General features: G+C 35.0%; 1 protein-coding gene and 1 pseudogene across 2 annotated transcripts in view; one reads left to right on the forward strand and one right to left on the reverse strand.

The window, feature by feature from the left end:
• The window catches only part of ADIPOR2 (adiponectin receptor 2), a 62,399-nt gene extending 46,776 nt beyond the window's left edge, over positions 1-15,623 (reverse strand). Inside the window, exon 1 of one of the 2 annotated variants that reach the window (XM_016125920.2) lies at positions 15,460-15,623. The gene's annotated coding sequence lies outside the window, so the exon portion shown is untranslated. Of the gene's footprint in view, positions 1-12,290; positions 12,726-15,459 lie in introns of those variants that run through there. The other variant, XM_016125929.2, reaches the window with a different exon arrangement.
• Positions 10,460-11,563, forward strand: LOC107500662 (annotated as a pseudogene).
• Positions 15,624-16,619: the final 996 nt, after the last annotated feature.

Consider the following 16,619-nt stretch of genomic DNA (forward strand, 5'->3'; position numbering starts at 1 on the left):
GAATATTACTGAGTGTAAATAGTACCTCAATCAATTTGACTTTTTAAAAATCTGACAAGTACCATAAACATGACAAAATGATTTTTTTTAACCCTCAGTAAAAAAATCTTAATTTGTTTTGCCATATCCCCAAAAGTACAAAGTCAAGTTCTAAGGTTTAAAAAACAAGGGGTTGGGAAAGACACTGCACATTCTCTGAGTTTAAGTTTTAGGACTCATAGTTCTAAAAGTATGATATGGCCATCTCAAGGATCATAAATTGTACAGCTGATAACTGACAAGGAACTTGTCTTTCAAGAATCTGAATTGTCTCATCTGTGTTCAGTTAAAAATAAGTCACTCTGCATCATCACAAAGTACCATTATTAAAGAACTACATGTAATATCGCACTTTAAAACTCTAAGCAGATTTTTTAAAAAGCCTACATTTTATCGTTCAACATGAGAAACCACATCAAATCAAAGGCCCCAAACTTAAACCACATTGAGCTATAAATCAATTTCCCAAAAAGTAAGATCATAAAATGACTACATTTTAAATTTTTGCTAAACACACACACACACACACACACACACACATACACACACACAAACCTATAAAGTCAGTTTCAAGCATGGTGGGGTAATAAAATTAAGCTACTCATTTAACAAATGTTTATATTTATTCTCTGCCAGGCTCCGTTCTAGGGACTGATGACTCAGCAATGAACTAAATAAAATAAAAAAAAAAAATACATTCCATTTCACTAAAAAGTTTTCTTTCTAATATAAATACACATGGGGAGAGATGGCTAAGTGACTGACTAATGGGCGAGTAGTATACACAGTGTAAGATACACTGGACAAAGGGATGATTCCCGTCCTGGGTGGGACGGAGCAAGACGTCACAGGATTTCATCACAAAACTCATAACTTAAAATTTATGAATTGTTTATTTCTGAACTTTTCTATTTAATATTTTTGAATCATGGGTAACTGAAACTGTGGAAAGAGAAACTGCAGATAAAGGGGACTACTTTAACCTAGACAGGGACAACCACTAAACATAAGGGTATACATTTTAAGGAATTAAAAAGGCAATACTTCTCCTTATCTAAGAAGCCTAGAAAATGAAAAAGTGACTCAAACGTTTTAAAAAACAAAGCAAGTCAAAACTTTAAAGTGAACAACTCCAAGAAAAAAGTGCCTTTCTTTCCAAATAGTTATAAACTTAGGACAGTAAAAATTCCAAGTCTTACAACCATTCCTGGTAGGCCACAGTAGGCGAGGGAGATGATCAACAAGTCGACTCATCTCAACTTAAAACTAACTTTATTTTTTATTTTCCAAAGGCAGGGCTTATATTTAAGTATTTGTATCCAAAGTTAGAATGGTATTATTACGTTATCGACTTATATTACCTTGAAGCTTACTTAAGGCTTCCCTGCTGAATTTGGTCAGGGACCAACTAAAGCATTTTCTACACATATCCTCTATTTAGAAAAAGCCTTCTAGCCTCTATCCATTCGGCAAAGAAATAAGTTTACAGCTGATACTATCTGGGTGAATACAGTTTGTCGTAAAAATACATATGCAAATGGGCATAATATGAAAAAGGCTGAAAAACTGCTGAGACTTAAAAAATTAATCTTTAGGAAATAAAGACTTGATAAATACTAATGATGTAATTCATTACATCAGTACTGTTATTCAGCCCAGCAAGATGCATCTTTTAGATTCATCAACCCCATTAACATTCATAAGTACTGAAATTGTTAAGAAAAAAATTTTAAGCAGGGTAATATTCTAAACTTGAAATTTGAAAGCTGTTCTGCAATGTTATTCTAATATAGTTGTAAATGTAATTTTTCTTATTCACTAGCCTTTTAGTCAGCACTATTAGGAATGCCACATTAGGGAGAATCAAAGTTTAAATCAAAACATATTAACATCTCTTACATAAGACTACAAGCAGTATTACTGATTCCTTCTCATGCCAAACTGAAACAGCTCCAGTCTCCTGTCACGTTAATAAATATTCTCAAGTTTTAGCCTTAGTTTTCATAAATCCAAAGAATGATACAAAAGCCAACCTTCAGTTTCATCCCGTTTTTAACAGATAAATGCCTGTATCATAAGAATTACATTGCTGCCTCAGTCCATCACACCCAATATGTAAGATCTTTTATGCTAAATGCAAAAGGTCAAGTCTCCAGAGTCAAGTCTCCTGAAAAACAATTTTCCTCACCGTTTACCATGTTTTGATACCAACCAACAAAAAACTGTGTGAAAACACAATCTTCTGGGTAGTGTGAGTAGAAATCAAGGGCACAGTTTAAAAGAGGAGATATCTGGTCTATGTCCATGCCACCCTGAACAAGCCTTAACCCGTCTGATCTTAGAAGCTAAGCAGGGTCGGGCCTAGTTAGTACTTGGAGAGGAGACTGACCACCTAGGAAGACCAGGTGCTGCAGGCATAAAAAATTAAAAAATAAGGGATTGTGAGCTGACAAGATCCGTGCAGTCTGTGAGGTCAACCAAGGGTGGCCTCTCTTTAAAAAAAAATAATTAAATAAATAATTAAATAATAAGAGGAGATATCTGTACTTGGGCAGGGATCAAGTTGGCTGGGTATTAGTAGATCACTTAATGATACAAAGTAAAACAAGCCAGTAACAACATGCAGTTAATAAAAACAACATTCTTCTTTTAATCATACCACTCAAGTATTTTCTTCTATCTAAAAAGATATTATATTTAATACTGAATATTATTTTAACATTTAAAATGTTTCAAGTCTGCTTGTCTACCACTGTTCTCATCTGCTGAAAGATCTCTACATGTCCCCATTTAAATCCATTACTGTATATTTTTCCATAAAACCCAAATGTACTTTTACTCTTCAAATTTACAGAAAAGATAATAAGACAAAGTCATTCAAATTTGCAACCTATTAAAATTCAGAGATAATCTCTTATTTTAGGTTTTTCCCCAGAAAACTGGGTGAAAAAAAAAATCCATGTAACTACTTATTAAAGGATTTCTGCATGCTAGACAACCAATTGTAACTATCAACTAGCAACAACAGAAAAAATGAAATTAAAGTATTTCCCACTTACTGCAGCACCTAAAATTAAAAATAAATCTAACAAAAAATCTTCAACACTTCTACACTGAAGACTACAAACACTGCTGAGAGAAATTAAAGAACACCTAAATAAATAAAAGATATACAATTTTCATTGAGTGGAAGACTCATATTGTTAAGATGGTAATTAACCTCAAATGACCTATACATTCAATACAATCCCAATAATAATCCCAGCAGGCTTTTGGTATAAATTTACACTGATACTAAAATTTATGGAAATGTAAAGGACCTAGAATAATCAAAACTTACTATAAAGCTACAGTATTCAAGAAAGTATAGTGCTGGCATAAATATAGACACATAGATTAACATAACAGAATAGAATCTAGAAAAAGACACTCTCATATATAGATTTTCAAAAAAGGTGCCAAAGTAATTCAGTGAGTAAAGAAAAGTCTAAAACACTGGAAGTCATATGGAGGAGGGGAAGATAAGGAGTGAAGAATCTAACCTTTACCTCACATCATACACAAAAATTAACTTGAAATAAATCATAGACCTAAGTGTAACATCTAAAACTATAGGATTAAAACACACACACACACACACACACACACACACACACACACACACACGAGAGAGAGAATCTTCACAACTTTAGGGCAGCTAATACTTATTTGGACACAAAAAGCACTGAGCATAAGAGAAAACGCAATAAACCAGCTTTATCAAAAATTTTAAATTTCTGCTCTTGAAAAGATTCTGATAAAACAAAAGACAAGCCACATAATAAAATAATATATTCAAATACATATATCTGACAAACTACTTGCAACCCAGAATATATAAAGAACTTTGCAACTCAGTAAGAAGAAAAACAAATTTTAAATGGATATGAGACACTTCACCTAGGAAAAAAGATATACAAATGGTCAATAAACCCATGAAAAACTGCTCAACCTCATCAACTATCAGAAAAATGCAAACTAAAACCATGGTGAGATACTTTATAGTGAAAGGATGGCTTAAATTAAAAATACGAAATATTGATAAAAACTAGCACATTGCTGAGGGGAGGATAAATTGTACAACCACTTTGAAAAACTAACTTTTTAAGAAACTGCCAGACTACATGACTATCCTATTCTCCATCTAAAAATTTACTCAAAGAAATAAAACATAAGTCCACAAAGGACTTTGACAAGAGAAAAATTCTGAGATGTCCTAAATTAAATTACATACAGCAGGCCAGAGGGTCAGAGAAAGAGGTAAGAGGTTTGATCAGTTAACAGACAGTTAACAGAGCCACAGGCCAAAACCAACAGTTGCCATTCCTGAATGTATATTAAAACTTTGAATCAACTTCCAGAAGGCTATCTAAAAAAATAAAATAAAATCTGCCAAACCACCAGATGCCCCTGCACCCAGCTGCAATCAATCCAGAAGGGAATAAGTCTTCCTCACAGATTATACACCTATCCTAGAATTCCCCACCCCCCACACTTTGCCTAAATTCTTTCAAAACAACTTACATCTCCCATCCCCAAACCCCTTGTATAAAAGAGATCAGCTCCATTACAGTGAACACGTTCATCTTCTCCATCTAGTGCTACAGCTGGTGGTTCAGACTATATGTTCTAGGACCTGGTCCTTTCTCTGGCTAGCATGTGATTCAATAAACCCTTTCTTTTAGGACAACTTCCCACCTCAAATTTTTTTTGTTTGACAACTTTTACCTAAATGTTTATAACAGTTTTAATGACAACAACCAAAAACTGGAAACCCAAACATCAGGTGGACGAATTGTAGTGTAGCAATACCATGATGACTACAACTCAGCAATAAAAAGGAAGGAACTACTGGTACACATTGAAACACAGATGAATCTCAAAAACATGAGTGAAAGAAGCCAGACAATAAAGAATATATACTGTATAATTCCATTTATATGAAATTCTAAGAGGCAAAATTAATCTATGCAGATCAGTAGTTTCCTTGGGCCAAATATGGGGTGATGGGGTTAGTGGACTGACTATAAAGAGACACAATGATAATATAAATTCTACATCATGATTGGGGTGATGGTTATCTGGTTACCAAAATTCATCTAATTGAACACTAAAATGAGTATATTTTGTGTATAAATTATATTTCAGTAAAACTTAATTTTAAATGCTAAAAAAAAAATGACAGCAAAGTTTATTTACTCCAAGGTTACTAAAAATTTGGGGAAACTATAAATTTATATGAGCTAAGCAACATAATTACTTTGATTCTGGCCAAATAATAGTAGTTTTCCTTTCAAATAAAACGGCTTCTTTTCAATGACTATTCCCTAACTTTTATTCTCTCACAGTAAAAGCAAACATAAACTAATTCATAATCATTCTGGTTTCTCCAACCAAAAGTCCTTCCTGAGGCCCACTTCAGAAACATATTATTGCCTACTACCAAAAAAATTTTGAGGGTAATTTAGAGGCTATTATATACCAGATAAGGTGAGCTTTTATAGCATTCTCCTTAACTAAATCCCTGCCTGTTACATAGACAGCATTCTCTCTCTTTACAAATGAGACTGTCTAGATAATTTCCCCATGGCTACACAACTTACAAAATAAAGAAAAGTAAGAATACCCATTTTAGGCCCTCTTCATTACACAACACTGCCTCCCACAAAGGTAAGTGGTTACATTTTTCCTGTCATGTTATCTCTTTGAAGGGAGGTGAACTGCTTCTTAACACTTATTGAAGCCAACTTTGAAGTAGGCCAAGTAGCTGGCCATTTTAATCATCTCACTTAATCCTACAATAATCCTCAAGAAATGGGGTCAAATTTTACAGACATAGAAACTGAGACTCAAGAGCAAGTAATTCATCAAAGACATAACCTTAAGTGGAAGACCCTGAATTCAAATCTGTATCTCTAACTCCAAAGACCATACTTTAACAATATCTTACAGGGCTTCATTGAAAATACAAATAGTACATTATAGCCACTGGTCATGGTAAGAGCTAAAAACATTTTAAAAGAGAAAGTCTTTATCCAACCCTTACAGCTATATTACGATGGTCGTTTCCATTTCCCAAGATCTACAGTAATCCTGAGTACTGTTTCTGAACTAATAGTACATAAAAATACAAATGTACATTGTAAGAACAGTCATAACTATTAATTATAGTCAGAAATATCGGAGAAGTCCAGGATATATAAATTTCACATCTACACTGAACCAAAATATGTAAAATATGCAGACCTCCTTCCATAAGTCATCTGTACATAATACCATATAACCACACTATTGTTCCAATTATTTCATAAATAAAATATGTCCAAGTAAAATATGTGACCTATAGAGTTAACCTTGCAGGGAAAAACCAAAACCCTACTTTGGTAAAGAACCTGTCTTCATAAGTAAATAACAATCATTCAGGGTCCTATCTCATCCTGCATAATATCCTCTAGAACACATTTAATTTTTTGCCTTTTTTACAATGTTGCAGATGGTGAATCCAAGAAAGTAGTTACCATTCTCAATATCAAAATCAAAAATCTAGGAATAAAACTTGCATTCACAATCTTTCTCAAGATTGTTCCATTTCACTAAATTAAACTACAAGGCTTTCTTTCGATTACCAGTATGAAAGAAAAGAAATAGAAAAAAGAAAAACCTAGAATATACAACTATCTGCAGGCTCACAGTAACTCTTCTCAGACTAAAAATTCAATAAAAACCCTTGCAAATGGAAAGAAAAATAAAGTTTTCATTCTTAAAATAAGTGATTTATAGCAGTTTCTATCAAACATTTCAGAAAGTTGACTCAAATTTATATACAGAATTCTCCTAAAATCAAAACTAAATTTCAAATATCAGAATATGTATATATAATAGCAACTGGATGACTAAATACATGTATTCTGAAGTTTCAAGTATCAAAATGTCCACCCAGCACCTGCTTATCTAATTTCCAAAGTCTGTGGATATTATCCAGCAATGCAAAACACTAGCAGTCTTATTTCCTCATCAAAGTATAGCCTCAAACTGTCTGCAGCTCAACTTCTATTTAAAAAGTGTTTGAGAGAAAGGACATTTGGGTGAGATCTACAAAGTATGCTCTGTTTCTATCTACATCTTTAGATTTTATTTCTAGATTAAGTAAACAACCTATCACATTACTCTGGCCCAGAAGTCTCAAACTTGAACATTTGAAGCAGCCTGATAAAAGACAAAAAGGCTGTTACTGTGTTGAACTGAAAATGCTTAAAAGATTTACAATTCAAATTTAAAACACTCTGTTAAACAGTGCTATGTTAACTTGTTATGCATATAAAAAATTAAATTAGATCCAGATCCCTGCCTCACATCACATACCAAAAAAAAAAAAAAAATTTCTGGCTGAATCAAGACTTAAATGTAAAAAACCAAACATCTAAAATTTTTAGAACGAAATACAGAAGACTCTTAACAACCTTGGAGTATGCAATATATTTCTTAAATAAGACACAAAGGATGCAAACAAGAAGGAAACAGATTTAATAATTATGTCTATTCAAAACAAACCAAATAAAGTTAACAGATAAGCCACAGAGATTAGGAAAAGATATCTGCAACTCACTTAACATTACCAGTATATGAAATCAGCGTCTAAAATCAATTAGGAAATTGGGGAGGGGGAACAGCCCATTCAAGAAATAGAAACTGAATCATTTACAACTCAACATTTGAAAACATGCTCAATCCCATAATTAACCAAAAAAATTAAAATTAAGATGATGTTCACACTCATCTGATTTATAAACATTAAAAAAATTCTGACAATGCTCATAGGATTTGGAAACAACAAATTCTCATACTAACATGCTAAAAAATGTAAAGTGAGATCATTTTAGAGAGCTATTTGGCAATATCACCATGCCCTCCAACCTAATAATTTCACTTTTAAGTAATTTTTCCTAGAGGACTTCATTTCAAACTTAGTAAGACCACACACACTCATGCAAATTTCACAAAACATTTATCCTTACTGCCTGCAATACAATCTGATACTTTTCTATCTAGTATGATGTTTAAGGTCACATTTTTTTAAAACAGGAAAAATTGGAAACCTATCAACATGAAAATAAAGTTAAAATGGCTATATTCTTATAATAATGTAACTAACTATACAGAAGATAAAAGTGATGATTATAATTAAGCTCAATTATATGAAAATGCCATTTTTAGGTTAAAAATGGTAAAATATAAACTTCATGTGACCCTAAAAGACACATTTCATGAAAAATAAGTTACAGAATAGGCAGAAAATTATTTACATAAACTTGGAAAATACACAAAATAATGTTATGATTTATTTGTAAATAAATTCCTATGAAGTAAATACATAAAAACAGGCACTGGGAATAATCAACACCAAATTCAGGATAATCGTTACTTCTGGGAAGAAAGTGAAATATAATCCACAAAAATGCTTCAACTGTATGTGACTTTTTCTTAAAAAATGGAAAGTATTAGAAAATGTTAGGATTTAATATAGCTGCATGGTGGATGTATGAATCCTAATTATTGTCTCTGTATTCTTTGTTTGAAATATTTTAAGAAAAAAAATCTGTTAGCCAAAAATACACACATCTGCAGCCTAAATTTAATCCAAACCAATCCCCAAATAAAATTTCTTTCCTTGCCTTAAAATGTTATAGCTTTGTCCTCAACCTTTTTTAACTAGGACCTCTAGTCAAAAAACAAAACAAAACAAAACAGAACAAAAAAACCCAGCTTTTATAAAATGCCTAAATAGTTCCTTAAAATTTATCAAGAGAAGATTTACCCCTAGAAAATTATTGGTCTTGTTCTTCCTTCCAGTTTAGTGCTATGTCTTTTACTGTATTTCCATTTTTCCTTTTGCTGCCAAAAAAATTCAAATCCAAATTTTATTCTTAGTTATTAAATTATGCTGCCACTTGGGAACAGAATGTATGCTTCCTCCTTTTCCTTATTTCTCTTTTTATATTTATTTTATTACAATTCTGGATCTTTCTTCAAGTTACTAGAAATTCTTTCTGGAATGAAATATAAATAAATTCAAAAAAAATAAAAAGTAATCCTCTTGTTCCACCATGCTAAAAATTTTTCACCACCACTACTTCCCTGACCAAAGAAATGGGTGTGTAGATACAACTATGCATACATGTTCACTAAACTAAAATTTCAGGCCATAGAGGATTGAAGTGAATATGCTACCAATGAAAAACGAGCTAAATATACCAAAAGAAAAAAAAAATACACACAAAAGGCCCAAGTGGCCATAATTTAATAAGCTAACTTAATTTTGTCTCCTCAAGACCATACACTTCGTATGCTTTGTTTTCTAGTTCATGGACATTGTGGAAAATACAGAGTCCAATAACATGTAACACTATAAGTCAGCTATAAAAAAAATTCTATTTTTCTGTGGTCATTTATTTAAAAACTTGGGAGTATTTTCCCCATGCCTGAAGATGATCTGGCAGTCAGTTTCCAGAATTTAGTTTCCCTTTTCCTTCTGTCAGGGCCCTTACAATATATAATTATGCCAAGCTGTAATATCATTAGCCAGCATACATCCCCTCTGACACATGGTATACTCTAAAACAGAAATTCAAAACCATTACATGAAACAAATCCCCTATTCAATCCATTCTTTAACTCCCAAAACTGAATATGAAATGTACTTATTAAATAGGTTAATCATTCTTAACAAATAGGTCCTAGGATATCTATCAGTCTTATTTATCTCATTTTAGAAATAAAGGATAAACTAGAGAATACGAAACGAGTTGACAATTTTAAACTGCAATTTTTCAAGCTTATAGTTCACAAAGACTTTGAAAGGTTATTTTTAACAAAGTTAAAGCTTTTCACTCAGTAGTAAGCCCAAAAGAACACGATCCAATATAGGTTTTAAAAAGACCATTTACTCACCTGCTATATACGAGAACTGCTATTAGATATGAAGAAAACTCCTTACCTTCAAGAAACACAAAGGCTATTGGGCAACCACCCAGATCCTTTTATCAGGGGTGGCAAAAAAAATACTACTTTCAAGGGCCAAAGAAGACAACTAAATAGATGAGCAGCTCTGTCTAAGTGAGTGGCTGCCTCGAAGAACAACTACAGAAAGGATGCCCCACCTAAAGTAATTCTAAATTGACTTCAAACTTCAACCTCAAAAGAATGCAATCAAAACAAAACTATCTCCCAGTGATATAGACAGAATATATTGTAAGAAATGTTTAACTGCTAACCAGATAAACAAAGATTTAAAAAAAAAAAAAAAAGTGGCAAAGGCATAGAAAAGATAGACCTCACCCTTAGCCACATTTTCAGTGAGTTTACACTGCTGTGACCTTTCTGAATGGAGGTCTGGTAATATACATCAAAATAAAAAATGTATTTCCTTCAACCCAGTAATTATACTCTTAGAAAGTTACCCTAGAGTCATCAGAATGCGACAACTGTACATAGAATGCATATGTACAATACACAATAAATGTAAACAATCTAAATATCCAGCAATAGGAACACTATTAAAGATGGCACATCCATTCAATAAAATACTAAAGAACTATTTAAAAGAACAGAGTAGATGCAGATGTATTGATCTGAAAAGCCATGCATGAATATTATTTTTTAAAGCACACTACTATGAGCCAAGATGGCGCCACCTGCTGAGCTCCCAAGAGCTGTTTCCCAACATACCCAGAAGCATGACACCAAGCCACAGCCTTAGGTGGTAGTGTAGGTTTTCTGAGAACTGCTGACTGCCAGTCAGTCTGCAGCCAAAGTGCCCAGCAAAAACAAACACGAGCTACCCAGCAACCTGCAGCAGTTACAAAATAAATGGACCCTCTGACCACACTGAATTTCTACAGCAGACAAATGTTCACTACAAATCCTATGTGGAGATTTTCAAATTGCAACCAAATACACCCTGCAAAGAATTGGCAAAGATGGCGATGTCACTGCTACCCAGAACATCTAGCTAACCTTCCTCAAGAGCCAAAAGATCTGCTCTCCTACAATTACACTATATGAATCTACTAGATCTTCCAATAACATTTTGCAAAGCTTTGATCTCACTGAGAAGAATCTCATCGATCCACCAAGTTTGTCAGAGCTCCTCTTTGAACTTCTCTACACTGCTATAGAGGCATCTAAGACTTTATATACCCACTTTTATCACTGCTGAGAATGCAAGTGCAAAATACGAGAATAAAGTGAATATAGCATCACAGAATTTCATGTACACATGTCAAGGAACAGCAATGCAACTGCAAAGCAGATATCTTTGGAAGTGATGACTGACCTCTACAGAAGAAATACCTGAAACGATGCCAAGGCTGTCAATTTTATCACAACTGCATGCTTCTCTAAAGTCACCAAGGTATTAGTTGCTGCCTTGACATTCTTCCTAGGTAAAGATGAACAAGAGAAACAGCACAGTGACACAGAATGTTAGTGCAGTATGCCACAGGGAAGAGAGACTCCAAACACAAAAAAAGGTTGAAATGTTATGAAATGCTTCAGAAACAAACAAAAAATAGTTAAGTTTTCAGCTATCCATTTGATTCATAATCCTCAATATTTTGCAAAAAAAAAAAAAACTACTAAAGCAGCTAAAGAATTCTGAGGAGTGAAGTTGATGTCTGAAGTGAAGATTATGCTCATGAACGTTATAAACAGATTGGTGGGAATTCATGAGCTTTCTTCCCCCTAACTTCTATCCCTTTGCAGCAGCACCAAACAAAAGAGAACACACACACAAGATCTGTTCGCTGCACAAACACCTCATCACCTAGTAACCCAAAGATCACTCACTCATTACTCATGACTGTGGCCACCTATTTTGTTATAGACAAGAATTCTGGGAGAGTCATGACAGTAGGAATCAGTGCTATGAAAGATAAACAAACAGCTCAATGACTTAAGAACCTCCTCAAAACCTGGCCCAGTATTATAAAACACACAAAGATAAGAATGTGATGTCTGTTAGAACTTTGATCCAGTTCATCTGAACACTGAATCCTTAGATGTTGCAGAAGAAATTCTAAGGTTAAGACTAGTGAGGCCTTGATAAAATCAAGAGTGCAAGAATTTGGACAATTAGATGCTAATTGAACATAAGTTCTGCAAGATGAGAAAGAAGCAGAGAAGACCAAGAACAATAAAGATGGATGCGGAAGTACCAGTCTCAGTGAGAAGGATACTGATGGTAAACAGGCTTATGTGGACCAACATCTCTTCCGATGAAGAACAGCAAGGACTTTCCAAGAAGCTGACCTGTTTCATGGAAGAACCAGAATGTCTAGTCAAAAATAATAAGCATTCCTTCAGAGAAAAGCAATCAGTGCTACAAGATAAACTTCTGGAAAAACAAGAAGCAACTCCCAAGCAAGTTTTCCACTACAAGGAAAATACTACATTTGTGTCACTAATCTGAAAATTGATGAATTGAGAATGTTTATTTATATTTAAACACCCAGAGTACTGTTATTTTGAAAACCACCAAAAAAGCACACTGCTAAACAATGATTGATTTGATCTCAATTTTTTAAAAAAACTCTGCAACACAAGAAATAAGCCTTAATGTAAACTAGACTTTAATGAATAGCAACATAACAATATTAGTTCAATTTTAACAAATATGCCACATTAATACAAAATTTTGCGAATAAGGAAAAATAGGTGATAGATACTATAGGTACTTTCTGTAAATCTAAAACTGCACTAAGAAAGTATTAATTTTTTTAAAACCTGCATATGTAGACAGATTTGCAAATAAACACTTACATATGAAGACAAAGAGAGCTGGAAGCTCTGAGTGAAATGTTAAACAGCAGTTTTTTACAGACAGTGAAACTAGAAAGAGCACAAGGAGGAAAATCTAAATTTTCTATACTGAGCAATACTCTAAGGAGAGGCTCTGTAGCATATTGACAGTTTCAATCCTGAAACTATACTACATGGATTCAAATGCCAGTTCTATCATTAATTATTGATAAATTTGGGCAGTTAATTTCTCTCTTCCTCAGTTTCCTCATTTGTAAATAGGGATAACTGTATGTGTACCCATAGAGCTGCTGCAGGTATTAAATGACTTAATACATGTAAAGTATTGCAAAAATATCTAGTACATAGCAAGTGCTCACCACCACCACCATCACCATCATTATCAAGCATCTATTATTCATCATTAAGCATTCATTATTCCTGAATTTTTTAAAATCTTGACTAGTAAGAAGAATGAAGACAACGTGATTTATCGAGCCCCTTTCTATTGAGATTTGATACAGAAAATACAAATGTATTCAACTGCCAAATAAAAATAACCTACGATTTTTTAAAAAACAAATTACAAACTAACAATTAACAATATGAGCCCATTTATATAAATAGAAGTACTAACAAAGTCTATAAGGATAATCACAAAAAACAAACCCTTGAGTTGTGTGATTCTGGATAATTTTCACCTTCTCCTTTATACTCTCCTGACTCGTTTTAATTTTCTACATGGAATATGCATCACTTTTAATAAAATAAAGTAGACATCAGCTAACTTTTTCTATTAAGGGCCAGATAGTATTTTACGCTTTGCAGGCCATATGGGTCTCTGTTCCAAATACTCAACTCTACTATTCCACCAAAAAAGCAACCACAGACAATATCTAAACACATGCATATGGCTATATCCCAATAAAAACTTAATTTACAAAATAGGCAACTGGCGGGGCCTGGCCCACAAGCTGTAAAGTTTGCTGACCCCTGAAATGAAGAATAAAACCAAATTATTTTCATTTTGGAAAACAAAATGAGATTTATATCAAAAAAGTACATCAGCTATATTGATACTAATGATGGAAAAAGTCCACTCATTTATTAATTCATACAAGTCTAGGGATAGAATAACACAAAATGAGCTCTGTAAATCTTCCTCTCATCCCTAGAACGCCAGTAAGAAAATCTGCTACTCAGCAGCCTCAAGTCTAAACAGGCACATACACTGGTGAGTAGGCAGTTAAAATAGAAGCTAAAAGAAATATGGCTTTCATATTTAAGTCAATTTGAAATTTTTTTCAAATTTCATAATTCATCACCAAGCAGCTGCCACATGTGTGAAAGTCCAGAGTCCTGACGAAATGATTTTAGTTACAGATTACAGTAACCACTCGGATGAATTTGTGAATGAAAATATCTATGAACACCATTAGAAATGAAATTGCTATAAATGCAAAATTAGGAAAGAAAAACCTATGAAATGCTAACAGAATAAGTGTCAGAGGTTGGTGAAAGGAGACATAAAGGTGGCCCCTGATATGAGGACATTTCAAACTGCAAAACTGACAAAAGATTTTATCTCCCCCCACCAAAAAAATAAAGCTTTGGACTGAAGGAAATTATTTTTAACATTTCACTGAGAAGAGTTTTGTGATCAAATGATGTTAAATGTTATGACAAATTTCTTGGAATTTTAAATGGTTTCTTGAGGGCAGGGTTGAGGACTATTTTTGGAAGAGATATAATGGGAATAACATAAAGCTGGGAAATCCAGAATCTAAAAATTAAATTATTTAAAAACCATTCTACTAAAAAAAATGCCAACAACCTGCAATAAAGATAAATCAACCAGTTTCTACCAAACTTCACTGTTGGGCCATCAAATGAAGTTGTCAAATTCCAAAGGCAAACGTTTAAAATAAGGTCCAAAGCCAGGAAGAGAAAGTACTTATTAGTTTTCAATCCAAACTCTCCTATTTAAAGCCTGTTATCAGTAGTTTTAAAAGAAGCATACTGACGGACGAAAAGTTCAAGCAGGCTTGGGAAAACAGGGCCCAAGTTACTCGATCAAGTAGGCTGCTCCAAATACCACCTAAGAAAAGGTGAGGAAAATCTTCCCACTCCAGGTACTGTCAAAACAGTACTAAGCAGGACCCATTAGAAGCCTGCCACCAAAGAAATTGCTATAAGTAATAAAAGAGACAGAAATGAAGAAACAGAGGGCAGAATCTCCTCGTAGGCAACAAGGAAAGGCAAGTGCACTCGAAGGAAGGATAGCTAGGAGGGCTCTGGACCCTTTGCTGGGAGGGGCGAGGCGGATGGTGAGTGCCAAGCTCCAGAGACAGTGGTTGAAAGGAGGACGCATCCAGGACCTTCACCTCACGGTCGGCCCCTGCGGCCGCCGAGCCGCACACTGTGCTGGGCGATGGGTCAAGTTAGGAGGCCAAGTTCAGAGCTGGGATGAGCGCGCGCTCCCGGCCCGCGCCCGAGACACTCGCTCCTTCAGCCGTCACCTCCTCCCCGACCCCGGGCTCTCCCTGTTAGCCCGGGAAACGGTGCTCGCACTCCAGAGACCCTCACCTAGAGCTTTCTGCCGTCTCGCCGCAGGTCTCGGACTCCTCGGGAACCACAGCTGAGGGGAGGGGGAGGAGGGGGGGAGCGGAGAAGGGAAGGGGCCCAACCCGATGTAGCCACCGCCGCTGCCGCCGCCGCGATACCGAGTCTGGGATCGTGCGCGCGCCTCCCGGACCGCCGCCGCCGCGTCTGCCCGCCCTCACGGCCGCACGTCGCCGCGACGAGAATCGCACGAGGAGGTTCGATCCAATAAGAACACATGTTGTGCGCAGCCGCACTGGCCTAAACCGGAAGCTGCTTCTCCGACACCCTAGAACTTGGATGCATCTTGGGAGTTGTGGTTTAGCCAGGAACTCAACGAAAACAGTGCTGAGTGCTCTATGAGCGCTCGCATAAATCCCCTTCGTTTTTTCCCTCCCACCGAAAAGGGAAGCAGTTCAGATCAGAAGAGAGTTGGGGGCCGCCCTCGCTCGTGGAAGCTTTTTCCAATCTCTATGGATACGAGTTACACACCTCGGGCATAAGACAAAATTTAAGGATTTAGGCTAGGTGTTCCTGCCAACGGCCAATATACTGTTAGACGTCATCTGTGAAAGCTTCGGAAATAAATCCGAAAGCATTAGCCAAGTCCAACCCCCCCCCCCCAAAAAAAGCATTTGCCTTTTATCACCTTATTAAGGTATTATGATTTATGCCCTACTACCTCTACAAAACAAACATGAGCCCACTCGTAAAATACATATAATTCAGAACGATTCTTAGAATGTTTTTAATGTAACAGCAGATCAGAAATTTCAGCATGAAATACTGTATCCATTTATAAGAATGAATGATTTTCTACATGTGAGGTTTCAATTGAGCTCTAACTTAGAAACCAAGAACAGGTGTAGTTACATACTTATTCTATAAGAAAAGGAAGTACATTATAGGAGCTGGCATAGAAACATGTTTTCTTCACATTCTTTAATAAATTCTGAGAAGAATTTATTAAACTTTGAAGAGGCAAATGCCTTTACTGTTGAAACTCTTGTCGTTGACTAAATGAAATCCATGAGCTTTCAAGAACACCTATGCCCATAGCTGCTTGTCCTTCCGCTGGACTATAGCAAGAGAAAACAAAGGATACTAGAAAAAGCTTCATAGATCGCATATCAATATAAGGCCTG

Source organism: Rousettus aegyptiacus, unplaced genomic scaffold, assembly GCF_014176215.1.
Source record: "Rousettus aegyptiacus isolate mRouAeg1 unplaced genomic scaffold, mRouAeg1.p scaffold_m13_p_2, whole genome shotgun sequence".
NCBI classification, from domain to species: Eukaryota; Metazoa; Chordata; class Mammalia; order Chiroptera; family Pteropodidae; genus Rousettus; species Rousettus aegyptiacus.